Source organism: Arachis ipaensis, chromosome B02, assembly GCF_000816755.2.
Source record: "Arachis ipaensis cultivar K30076 chromosome B02, Araip1.1, whole genome shotgun sequence".
NCBI lineage: Eukaryota > Viridiplantae > Streptophyta > Magnoliopsida > Fabales > Fabaceae > Arachis > Arachis ipaensis.
In genome coordinates, this window is record NC_029786.2 from 87,002,752 (window position 1) to 87,017,039 (window position 14,288).

Here is a 14,288-nt window from a genome sequence, read left to right on the forward strand (position 1 = left end):
TATATGTTTTTTTTTTATCCATATTTGGATAATATGATATAATATATAGAGGAGACAAAGAAGAAAAAAATTAATAATAAATTTCACGTAACTTTTCATATATAGAAAGTGAATTCGAGTATCATATCATTAAAAAGTTTCACTAATAAGATAAATGCCTTTGCAATCGTTTTTTAATAATTGTAAGCGCTTAATTAACATTAGAAAAAAACGAAGTAAAATATAAAATGCAATAATAAAAAAGACTTAACCAAAAAAAAAAAGCAATAAGAAAAAGCAAACCCACCAAAATTTAATAAAATAAAATCGATTTTACGTAGAAGAAAACCACTTTATTAACAAAAGTTCCGTATAAAAACTTAATAAAAAAAATAGAGTACAATACACCCATATAAATTTAAGGACACTTAAACAAATACAATTAAATAATCACAGAGAGAATATTATTCCATCACGGCTCATATCACCACAGGTGTTAATTAAATAATATATATACTTTTGGTTTATTGCTTGTTCTATATGTGAGAATTAGGTGTACAATATACACATACACACACACACTTAATGACAAGCCATGAATTATAGTATATATATATAAAAGAATGAAAGCGTGAACCCCAAAATTCCCCTATAAACCCTAACCCTAGGAAATGGTGGTGGTGGTGAAGTTTTGATGCATAATTCGCTGCAGGACACAAGGCGAGCATTCTGGGTACTTCATTCTGATTGTTACCTTTTAATAGGAATTTGATGGAACATCCTTTGACTTTAATGAAATTTTGTACGTATCAATGTCATTATTGAAACATAGCTTTCATATATACTTATATGTATGTATATTCAAGAATTTAATTAAGCCATACCCAACATTCATTTAGATCATATATAGTTCCCTTGTAGCCTAGAGAATGATGACTTGAACGAAGGAGGGTATCATCACATTTCTGAATTTATTTTTGTGCAATGTAAGTATGAAATATTTTATTAGAACGGCTAATTTTTATATGTAACCATGGATTCTAGTTTATTAATGCAAATAGCTAGTATTACTACAAAGAATTAAATACTTTTAGAACTAATTTGGATTCATCGAAAGATTAATTTACTCGTTTGCTTAAACAAATATTAGAAATTTATTTAAATTCTACTTTATGCATGTAGCAACTTATTGGTCAGAGTATATTGCGTAAAATCAAGAATTGAATATTTTTAGTTGTATTAGTTAGTGACATCAACTTAAATAAAAAAGTGTAAAAATAAAAAAAAAAAAGTTATATAAACTCACTCTTAGCTTATTTTAAGCATATATAATTTAAATGTATCCAATAATTGATTTAAAAATATCAAAAGTTAATTATATCTCTTTTCTTCTAAAATTTATTGTAATTATTTTTCGATATGAGTGGTGTTTGTTTTTTGTCAAATTTGCATGTGAATGGGAAAGTAAGAGAAAAGAGAGTTGTTGTAATTAATATAAGGGAGTGTAAGAGGGATTTAAAGGCAGTTGGTGGGCTTTGTCTTCTTTTGGGGTTTGAGATGGGTAGGGTCTCATAAACACAGCAAGGAATCATTCAAGTTTTTGGGATGAAGTTGCAGACTTGCACATGGCAAAATATGTCGTTTCTCTATTCTCTTCATTTCTTCACAGAATTGTAGAATACAATAGGATTATATATAGAGCGAATCACTTAAATATATAAAGAAAAGAGGGAAAGAATAATATATAGCATATATATTGTTATATATTCTCATATATAGTGTTCATTACTGTATGTATATTAAGACGAATGTTAATGTCCTCTAGAGAAAATAACGAATACAGTGCCTTTTAAAACTAATTTGTTATTAAAGATAAAAATATAATCAAATATTATAAATCTTATATTCTAAATCCTATAAAACATAATAAATGAAGAGTTAAACTAACTTGAGTTAATCGAATAATTAATTTATTCGTCTATTTAAATAAGTGTCAAGTGTTTAAAATCCTCCTTATATATACAGTAATTCATTAGTTAGCATCAAACTCTTAAATAAAATTAAAATTCTTGTTTAACTAAATAGAGAATTAAAATTTGTTTAATTAACAAAAAGTGCAACACTAATTATTTAATAAAATCTTTTGAAGAATGAGAAGTAATAACATAATATAGTACCAAAATTTCTATAATCGAAAAGTCTAAAGTGTGATTCTACTTATTGAAAAAAATAAATAAATTTAATATACAAAAATTTTTAAAAAATAAAGCGTTATAATTTGTATGATTTTTTTTAAAGTGAAAACTTAGGTGCAGTCAATTTCAGGTGAATTTGATAGTTGAAAGTCATTAAATATTTTTGAATGATTTGATTAAATTTTTATCTAACGACTCTTAGTTATCAATTTCACATGAAGTTGACTGCACCCGAATTTTTAATTTTTTTAAATAATTGGTTATTGACTCAAAAAAAATTTTCTGACCTAATAATACATGATTAAATGATTTTCTTGTATAATTTATAATCACAATGTGCATGAATTAAATACTAATTATTAATAGCAAATCATTAGTTTGGAGAATCAGAATTTTCAAAGGGAAATTAAACTCATCATCATCCAGTCTATTGGGGGTTGGTATTGTCTGTTTGGGATTTTATTCTTTATAATTAGTATGACAACTAAGGTCTAAATAAAGAGTATATTTTTGCATGGGGGCAAGTTCCCTTTGATCACGAGCACACTTATATTGCATAAAACAGAATCTTTGTTTTTTTGTATACTGCATGTCTTTCCTCCTCACTGCTGATCTATTCGTAGATATAGGTGGCCTTATTCTTACTGTGTATGTATATCCTTTCATATATACTTGCGATGAAAAATGTGAGGAATAACAGCTAATAATAATTAATTGTTGGAATAAATTGTTTTATAATTCAGATCATCTATATTGAATTACCAAAAATTATATATTATAGTGCGAAAGTGTATCTTTACTTATAAAAATTAGAAATTGGAAATTAACAGAAATTGTACTGAATTTTGGACAGTAAGGAGAAGAGAAGAATAAAAATTGTATAATGCTTTTCTCTTGATTTATTCTGCTGTATGCTGCTGTAATATATACGACTTTTACAAGCTCATCATAAATACAATCATATCTATCAAATCTTTTTAATTTGTAGAATATGCTAATAAGATACTAACAGAATAAAGAATAAAAATTGACTTACACATTCCAGAATAATAAAGGAAGGCAAAATAAACATGTAATATAATAAAAGAAAAATATAAAGTTGTTGATCATCTTATTTGGGCTTCTTTGTCTGTGGAGTACTCTTGGGAATACTGGCCAAATGGTCTAATATGTCCCCGCAAGTTGGAGGATGATATACGTCAATAATCCCCAACTTGGATAAACTGGTATGAAAGGAATGTGTTGGGAGAGGCTTGGTAAATATATCTGCCAATTGGCGCGAAGATGGAACGGGAAGTAACTTCATTACGCCAGCTTGAGCCTTTTGGCGAACCAGATGACAATCCACCTCCAAGTACTTAGTTCTCTCATAGAACACAGGATTGGCAGCAATGTGTAAGGCGCTTTGATTATCACAAAACAGAACAGGTAGACGATCACAAGACACACAAAGAAACTGCAAGAAATTCAAGATCCATAAAAGCTCGCATGTAGTATTAGCCAAGACTCGGTACTCAGCTTCCGTTGAAAATCTAGCAACATTAGTTTGCTTCTTAGTCCTCCAAGAGATTAAAGAATCTCCCAAAAAGAAACAATAACCAGTTAATGAACGACGGGTATCCGGACAACCTGCCCAATCGGAATCGCTGAAGCCATATATCTGAAGACTAGAAGATCTGGAAAAGAAAAGACCTCTGCCCGGATTATTTTTCAGATATCGAAGTACTCGAAGAGCTGCTGCATATATAGTGAACCTGAGTAGGGGTGGCCATGAATTGGCTAAGCTGTTGGGTGGCGTAAGTAATATCCGGATGAGTTGTGGTTAGGTAAAGCAATCGACCCACAAGACGCCGATAAATAAATGGATCAGACAAAGGAGAACTATCATCTTGATGAAGTCTAGTGGTACTATCCATAGGAATAGGTGTGGATTTTGCACCCAAAAGCCCAGAATCGTTCAAAAGGTCTAAGCAGTATTTGTTCTGTGAGAGAGAGATTCCCCGAGAAGAATGTGCTACCTCAATACCTAAAAAATACTTCAATGTACCAAGGTCTTTAATTTTAAATTTAGAGTTCAAAAGTTCCTTTATTGCTGTTATCTCAGAAGAAGAACTTCCCGTAATCACAATATCATCAACATAGACCAGTATGATGCAAATGTCAGTGCCTAGAATTTTGAAAAATAAACTATAATCATAAATCGTCTGCTGATATTCATAAGAAACAAGAAAAAGGAAGAGTTTCTCGTACCACATTCTACTGGATTGTCTCAATCCATACAATGATTTGAGCAATCTGCAACATTGATTTGGCTGAGAAGATTTGAGGCCAGGAGGTAAAGCCATATAGATAGTTTCCGTCAAATCGCCATGAAGGAAAACGTTGTTAACATCAATCTGCTGGATTGGCCAACCCTTAATCAAAGCCAAAGCAAGAACGATTCTGATAGTTGCAGGTTTCACTACCGGTGAGAATGTTTCAAGAAAATCTACTCTTTCTGTCTGTGTGAAACCCTTGGCTACCAAGCGAGCCTTGTAGCGGTCAATACTACTATCAGGCTGGCGTTTGATCTTGTAAACCCACTTACATCCAATGGGTTTTACGGTGGGAGGACACTCAACCAGAACCCAGGTCTTGTTCAGCTCAAGTGCAACAAGTTCCTCTGTCATGGCATGCTGCCAGTGAGGAACCTTAACAGCATCTTGAAAAGTCTTTGGTTCACAGTCAGAGTATAAGGATGAGAGAAACTTGGTATGTGAGATAGAAAAAGAAGCAAAAGAGAAAACTGAAGATAGAGGATACCTTGAGCGTAAGGATAAATAAATTTGGGGATTAAAAGAAGTATTACAGACATAATCAGAGAGACGAGCGAGAGGCCGGATATGACGGTAGCTATGTTGGGTAGAGGGAGGAACATTGATTGGTCCAAGTTCAATTGGCTTAATGGAGTGAGGGGCTGTATGTGATTGAGGAGAGGATGGGGGAGAAGTCACATTGGAAGAATAGTTGGGGGAACAGGGTAAAGGGGATTGGGAGGAAGAAGACGAAGGGGAATTAGGAGAGAGAGGGGGTTCGCTGCTTCCAGAAGAGGGGGGTTGGGAATTATTGTTGTGCAGTGGGCTTGAAGTATGGGGTGGATCATTGGGTAAAGGAATGGGTCCAATAAGAATGGAGGATGTTTTTGAATTATTGATGTTATTTGGGCTTGGATTATTTTGATGTGGGATAAGAATGGGATCATTTTGTGTGGGCTGTTGATTGATTTTGACTAAGGAAAAAATAAGCTCATAAAAGATCACATTTCTGGAAATTATAATTTTCTTATGTTCAAAAAGATAAACAAGATATCCTTTAAAACCATTTTGATAACCAAGAAAAATACTCTTTTGTGCTCTTGAATCAAATTTAGAGCGATGATTCAAAATAGTTAAAACAAAGCATAAACAGCTGAAAACTTTGAGTTCATTGTAATCGGGTTGTTTATGAAATAGAGTTTCAAAAGGGATTTTAAAATTAAGAATGGCAGATGGAACTCTATTTATCAAATAAACTGCATGGTTAATAGCATAAGACCAAAAAGTGATAGGCAAATTTGATTGAAACATGAGAGCACGAGCAACATTCAAAATGTGTTGATGCTTACGTTCGACTCTCCCATTTTGTTGGGGAGTTTCAACGTAGCTTCGTTGATGAATAATGCCTTTTGATGAATAAAAGAATGTCAAAAGAAATTCTAGACCATTATCTGATCGAATAAATTTAATCTTAGAGTTAAACTGTGTTTCAATCAAAGCAATGAAATTTTTGATATGTTGAGATACCTTACTTTTTTATTTTAACAAGATGATCCAAGTAAAGCGGCTAAAATCGTCAACTATGCTTAAAAAATATTTGTGATTATGAATTGAATTTTGACAAAAAGGTCCCTATATATCCATATGCAAGAATTCAAATTTCATGCCCGCTTTATTATTACTAAGAGAAAAAAGAAGTTTTCGTTACTTAGAAAAATGACATACATCACAAGGTTCATCATGATGCAAAGAAATAAAGGGATATTGTTTATGCAAGGCATTAAGCCGTTGTCCAGAAAGATGACCTAATCTAAAATGCCATAAGTTTAAAGATGTGATGGGTGTAATATATGTAGAATTGATGGAGGAAGGTGATGAACTTATGTTGTAGAAAGCTTGCTCAAGAATATATAATCCTTCTTTTAAACTACCCAAATCAATCATCCTCAAACTGTTCGGTTCCTGCACAATACATGAAAATTGTGAGAAAGTGACATCATAAGGAAGTTTAGAAGTAAGTTTTGAGATGGAAATTAGATTAAAATGAAATTGAGACAAATAAAGTACGTCAGAAAGAATTAAAGAGGATGAAAATTGAACTACACCCTTAAAAGACGCTATAGCTTTGGAACCATTGGGCATATGGACAACTATTGGCTTAATTTTTTTGTATGAAATAAAATAAGAAAAATTGGAAGCAATATGATCAGTGGTACCTGAATCTAATATCTATGCACCATTAAAAACAGAATGTGATGCGGAATTTAAAATTGAAAAAGTATGAGAAGAACGTAAAATATGGCTACCCAAATTTGGACTAAGGAGAAGCCCAATTTGAGATTGAGAGGAAGAGGAACTGAAGGGTTTGATCTCATCCTTAGAAAATGAACTGTGGGCCCCCTTTTCAGAAAGCTCATTAAGGCTGCATGCTGGGCTTGGGTCAGTCCAAGAACTGGTTCAGTTGGTGCCCTAATAGCCTGTTTTTCTTGAACCAGGCTGTATGAAGAGGATGATGGTGTGGCGCCGCTGGAGAACAGAGTAGGGTTAGCAACGGAAGAAGCGGCGCTGTTGATGGAGGGAACAGCGTGATCACCAGCACACGGTCGCCCAGGGTATCGCGGGTGTCTAGGTGGATACCCGTGCTTTCCATAGCACACATCCACCGTGTGCCCTGTTCTGCCGCAATGAGTACACTGCTTGGAGGAATTCCCGCTGCGTCCTTTGCTGGAGAAACCAGAGCCGCGTCCGCGACCATGTTCTGGTCGTTGACCTTCAATGGTGGCAGCAATAGTTCGTTGTTCATTCAGAATGCCAGAAGCTGCTTGTAATTGTCTTTCCTTCTGAATTACCATGGCAAAAACTCGATTGACTGGAGGCAGAGGATCAAGGAGAAGCAATTGGGATCTTATCACTGAAAAACGTTCATCAAGTCCCTTCAAGAATCGGATGATGAAGTCTTGGTTACGGTAAGTCTTTGCAGGGCATGTACAGAGAGGGAGAGGGCATGAATTTTCTATCTCTTCCCATAGAGTCTTTAGGGCAGTGAAAAAGTCAGTGACAGAGAATGAACCTTGTTTGATTGTATAAATTTTCTCCTGCAATTCAGCAATGCGCAACAGATCTGACTGTGAGAAGCGATCTCGAAGATCTTCCCAAACAAAAGAAGCAGTAGACAGATAGATGACACTTTGGATAATGAAAGGTGAAAGGGAATAAAATAGCCAGGAAAGGACTAAATTATTGCACCTTTCCCAGGCAGGATAAACTGGGTCATCAAGTGAAGGACAAGGGATTGAGCCTGTCAAAAAGCCATATTTGTTTTTAGAAATTATGGCCACAGAAAAGGAATGACACCAGGAATAGTAGTTGTTTCCTATGAGTACAAAAAAAACAAGAATTGATGTTGGGTTCTCACTTGGGTGTATATAGAAGAGGCTAGCAGGATTTTGAGAGGGGTTTGAATCATTATCATTCATTGTTTGTATGACAGAGGAAGAAGAAGGAGAAGGAGAAGAAGGTGTTCCATTTGAATTTGCGGTCTTCACCATGAATGGATATAGCAGAGCTTTAAAGCTCTGATACCATACTGAATTTTGGGCAGTAAGGAGAAGAGAAGAATAAAAATTGTATAATGCTTTTCTCTTGATTTATTCTGCTGTATGCTGCTGTAATATATACAGCTTTTACAAGCTCATCATAAATACAATCATATCTATCAAATCTTTCTAATTTGTAGAATATGCTAATAAGATGCTAACAGAATAAAGAATAAAAGTTGACTTACACATTCCAGAATAATAAAGGAAGGCAAAATAAACATGTAATATAATAAAAGAAAAATATAGAGTTGTTGATCATCTTATTTGGGCTTGTTTGTCTGTGGAGTACTTTTGGGAGTAGTGACCAAATGGTCTAATAAATTATCTCAATCTTTTTCAACTAAAACCTTCTGTATCCCTGGTAGCACGATTGAATTGCAACTCCTTTTATAGAAAAAGAGTTATAGAGGCAGTTTTGGTATATCGGGGATCGAAACCCTAAAGTCATTATTTATATTTAAGCATGAAATTCATTAAATCTTAAAGTCCAAATAAAAATAATAGTATCTAAAGCCCATAAAGATAATATTTGATTTTATTCTCATTTAATTTCAAATTAAAAGTAATTATGACTTATTCAATTTAACATTTATAACAATAAATGAGATCACCATTATGTAAGTTATTTAATTTGAAATAACATAATTTGTGATTATAATTAATATATGTATTGCCCACAAACAAATTAAAAAATTAAATAATTTCCTAACAATCTCTCACTTGAACTATACATATATTCTTTCTTGAGATAATCACATCTTATAAACTTTATGCGCACATCTGAATGCTATTTCTCTTATTACTTTAACAATCATGTCCGTCTCATATATTAGATATGGAATTATCGCATCTTTTATCACGTTAATGTCATGACTGAACCACGATAATCACCATCCTAATATACTTAATGACATAGATTAAATTTGCATGAGTAATATGAAAATTGCATGACAAGTGATCTCATGCATGTCTATTTTTAGTTGGTCTAACTTTAAAACATTATTGAGATCAAACACAAAATAAATATTACAAAATAAATATTTCACATAACATGAAATAAACTATCAACTTAATTCTGCAGAAAGATAATTCAATATCTGTCATAGAACATATAACATAAAATAAACTCTCACTAAACCAAGGCATCACATGTATTGATACCCATCCGAACAGTGTGCTCATGAAATACTTTAAGGATCAATCCCTTGGTTAATGGGCCTGCTAACATATACTCTCTTCCTATATATTCTATGAAAATATGTTTTTCTTAAACTTTTTCCTTGACAACTAAGAACTTGATGTCTATATGCTTTGATTTCGTCGAGCTCTGATTGTTGTTAGAGTATAGTACTACTGACTTATTGTCACAAAATATTTTCAATGGCCTTTCAATGTCATCTACTATACGAAACTTAGTGACAAATAAAGTTTCGCAACCATATGCTATGTTTGGATGTCTCAAAGCAAGCAACATACTCTTCCTCCATTATTGAAGAAGTTACAAGAGTCTATTTGTTAGACTTCTATGCAATAGCTCCTCCAGCCAACATGAAGACACAGCCTGAAATAGAGCGTCTACTATCTTGGCATCCTATAAAATCAGAATCAGAGTACCCAACGATCTCCAAATTTTTTTATCTCCGATAAGTAAGCATGTAATCTTTTGTTCTCTTCAGATAACGTATTATGTGTTTAACATCTATCCAATGATTCATGCTAGGATTGCTCAAGTATCTATCCAACATTCCTACTATGAATGATATATCAGGGCGTGTGTAGAATTGAGCATACATCAAACTCTCTAATGCTGATGCATAAGGTTTATCATGTATTACTGTCCTCTCAAGATCATTTTTGGGGCATTACTTGAGATTGAACTTGTCTCCTTTAGCTATAGGTGTGTCCATTGGTATACAATTTTTCATGCCATATCTACTTAAAATCTTTTCGATATAACTCTTTTGTGATAATCCAAGAATATCTTGAGAGCGATCTCTTAGTATCTGGATTCCTAATACAAAAGAGGCATTACCAATATCTTTCATTTCGAATTTGTTCGATAGAAATTTTTAGTTTCATGAAACAAGCTTATATCGTTACTAGCAAGTAGAATATCATCAATATATAAAACTAAAAATATGTATTTATTCTCATTGAATTTGCGGTATACATATTCATCTATAATATTTACCTCAAAGCCATATTAGATAATGACTTGATGAAATTTGTGATACCATTGACGGAAAGCTTGTTTGAGACCATAAATGAATTTTTTTAACTTACAAACTATAGATTTTGAATCACTTGATACAAAATTTTCTGATTGTACTATGTACATCGTTTTATCAATGTCACCATTGAGAAACAATATCGTACATTCATCTGATGTAGCTCCAAGTCAAAATGAGCTACTAGTACCATTATGATTCTAAAAGAGTCTTTTGATGATACCAGAGAAAAAGTCTCTTTATAGTCTATGCCTTCCTTTTGGATGAAGCCTTTAGCTACTAGACGAGTTTTATACCTCTCGACATTATCCTTAGAATCCTTTTGGTGTTAAATATCTATTTATAACCAATTGGTTTCACACCTTCAGATAATTCTACAAGATACCAAACGTCATTGTCTTTCATAGACTTCATCTCTTCTTTCATGACATCAATCCACTTTTCAGAGTTAGAACTTTACATGACTTGAAGAAAATTGATTGGGTCATTTTCTGTCAAACCAATGCCATCCTCATGTTCTTGGAGATAGACTATATATTCACTCAAACTTGCACTTCTCCTTTTTCTGTTGGATCTCCTTAATGACACTTCTTGAGATTGTTAAGCTTGCTGTATGGGTTGGCATTAAGGAGAATTTTCATTATTCTCCTGTATTATAGTAGTATCTTGAGCAACAATAATATTCTCCTTGTTCTCTTATACTATAACTGGATCTACAGTAGGATTCTTATTGTGCTCTTGTATTGTAACTGCATCTTAAACACTAATAGGTACGAAGACCTGATCATTATCAGTTACAGAATCCTCATCAAAGGTAACATTCCTAATATTTTCTTCCCCCCAAACTCAACATCCTCAAGAAATTTCTCATTTTTCGTTTCAAAAATAGTCCTTGATGCATGATTGTAAAACTTGTATCCCCGTGAACACTCAACATAACCAATAAAGTAGCAATTAATTATTCTTGAGTCCAATTTTCTTTCATGGGGCCTATAAGGTCGCGCCTCAGCTAGACATCCCCAAATATGTAAATACTTTATACTGGGTCTTTTTCAGTCCATATTTTATAAGAAATTTTGTTAACTGCTTTGTTTGGCACCCTATTAAGAATGTACCTTCGGTCTTTAAGACTTCTCGTCAGAGTGATTCAGGCAAAGGAAAATGACTAATCATACTTCTTACCATGTCCTTAAGAGTTCGTTCATTCGCTCTACAACACCATTCACGCTAGGTTTGCCTGGCATGGTGTATTGCAAAATAATACCGCACTCCTTTAGGAAAAGAGTAAACGACCCGGGATGTTGTTCACCTAAACCGTCATATCTTTCGTAGTATTCATCACTACGATCTGATTTGACAGCTTTAATTTTCTTCCCAAGTTGAAATTCAACTTCAGCTTTGAAAGATTCGAAAACATCTAATGCTTGGGACTTTTTATGACTTAAATATAGATACCCATAACGAGAGTAATCATCTATGAACATAATAAAATACCATTGTCCACTTCAAGAGACAGTAAAGAATGAGCCACATATATCGGTATGTATCAGTTCTAAGACATCTTTATCTCTCTTGACACCTAATTTTCATTCGTTTGTCCTTTTCTCCTTTATGCACTCAAGGCAGACTTCAAAGTCTACCAAATTTAGGAGTCTAAGAATTTTATCCGACACGAGCCTTTGAATTCTCTGTTTAGAGATATGACCTACGCGTTTGTGTCATAATGATGTCGAACTCTCATTTAGTTTCTGTTTTGTACCTGTTTGCATTATTTCATTATTATAGGAATTCAAATCAAGCCTATATAGATTATCCATTAAAGAACCAGAGCAAATATTATTCGAATTATAAAAGAGACTGAATTTATTGTTTTTGAACGAACAAAAATAACCCAATTTGTCCAAACGAAAAACATAAACTAAATTCTGTCTAAACGACAGTACATAAAATGTCTCAAACAAATCCAAGTAAAAAATCCACTCGTGGAACATAATCTAAAGGTTCCTATAGCTTTGACTGCAATTATATTGCCTTCTGCCACATAGATGTATCTTTTAGCATCACTTAGCAGTTAGCTCCAAAGGCAATCCTGTATAGTAACACTTAGATGAGTAGTAGCAGGAAAATTTACCCACCAAGTATCAACAGGTGCATAACTTAAACTAGCATAAGAACAAACGAAAGTAAGAATCATACCTTTCTTTACACGCCAAGTGGCATATTTGGTATAATCCTTCTTCATATGTCTCACCTTTTTACAGAAGAAACAGGTTAAAACTTGATCCTATTTCTTAGCCTTTGTCTACTGAGAAGGCACATCTGCAGTAGTATCACACTTTCTTTTATACTGAGAAGATGAAATCATGTGAGCACTTTCAGTCTTATCTTGCTGTAGCTTCTCTTCTTCTTACACACAGTGAGATATAAGCTCATTTAGGGACCAAGTGTCCTTCAAAATGTTATAACTCACTTTGAATTGCCCAAAATGTGCAGGAAGAGAGATAAAAATGAAATGGACGAGTAAATCTTCAAATAACTCTAACTTTAGTGCTTTCAATTTAGAAGCAAGATGAGATATTTCCATAATGTACTCCCTTATGTTTTCTTTACTTTTATACCTTATGGAGACAAGTTTGCTCAAAATGTTATTTGCCCCCGCCTTTTCATTCTTAGTAAAGAATTTTTAACATCTTTTAAGAACTGTTTGGCATCTTTATCCTCAGTAATTGAGCTCCGAAACACCTCAGGAATTGAGCATTTCATGATCATATATAATGCTCATTCGATTGGATCTCTCCCACTTCTCTATTTTAATCTCATTGGGATTTTTTGAAGTGGAAGTGGGTTTCTCCTCTCAAAGAGCTATATCCAAATCCATACAATCGAGGACAAATTCTACAGTATCCTTCTAAACCTTAAAGTTTGAACCATTCAACATAGGAATACTGCTAACTTGTGTAGAATTGGTAGTTGAAGCCATAATTTTTGGATTAAAACAAAAACATGCAGTAAATATTAGTTAAATAATGAAAAAAAGAGTCCATATTGAGATATCTATAACAACATTAATTTTCAATCTTTAGATAAAAAAATTAACTGTAAGTGATACTCTTATTGCAGTAATTAAATATTGTCAAAAATTTCTGTCACACATTAAACATTTCTTTGGACCAACTGAATGCGCACATGGAAACTCAAACTTTACAACCTATTTACTACCGCATATATTTTTCATTAATTAGCCAAAACAATAACCTTTTTTAGGCCGATTATTGATCGCATAATTAATAAAAAATAAACAAAAGTGTGCAATGCTTATTATTTGGCCAAACAATAAATTTTTTGGATTGATTATTGTTTGTATAAATAATAAATATTATTTTCTATTACTCAAATATTATTAATATATGTATACATATAACTTGACCAAATATAAATCTCTTTTTGAATCGATTAATATTCGCATAAATTATATACATGATAATTTTTATATCCCAAAAGAGATAATTAATTAATTTTATATTAAATTAATGGTACACACAATTAAAACAAAATAATCATAATTCAATAATACTCTATCAATATTTCTAAATAAATCATTAATATTTATTTATCAAAATAATTTTATGAACATCATCTCAAAAAATAATTAAAACACGGCGTATCCATCATAAATACAGAACCATGCATATAGCTAAATAATAACATAATAATGTCTATGAATATACATATATAACAGAGTATATATATATGACGCACGTACATAATATAATACATGTATTAAACTTAAACATTTAATGCGTACACATAGTAAAATTACATATTATATGTGCAGTACGTAGCAATAAATCGAACTACAGACAAATGTTCAAAATATATATAATTTTACTGCACAACAATTCTAATTGTAAACGACGTACGGATATACATGTATCGATTCAAAAGAATAATAAAATTGAATATTTTTAATAATTAAATTATAGATAATTCTGA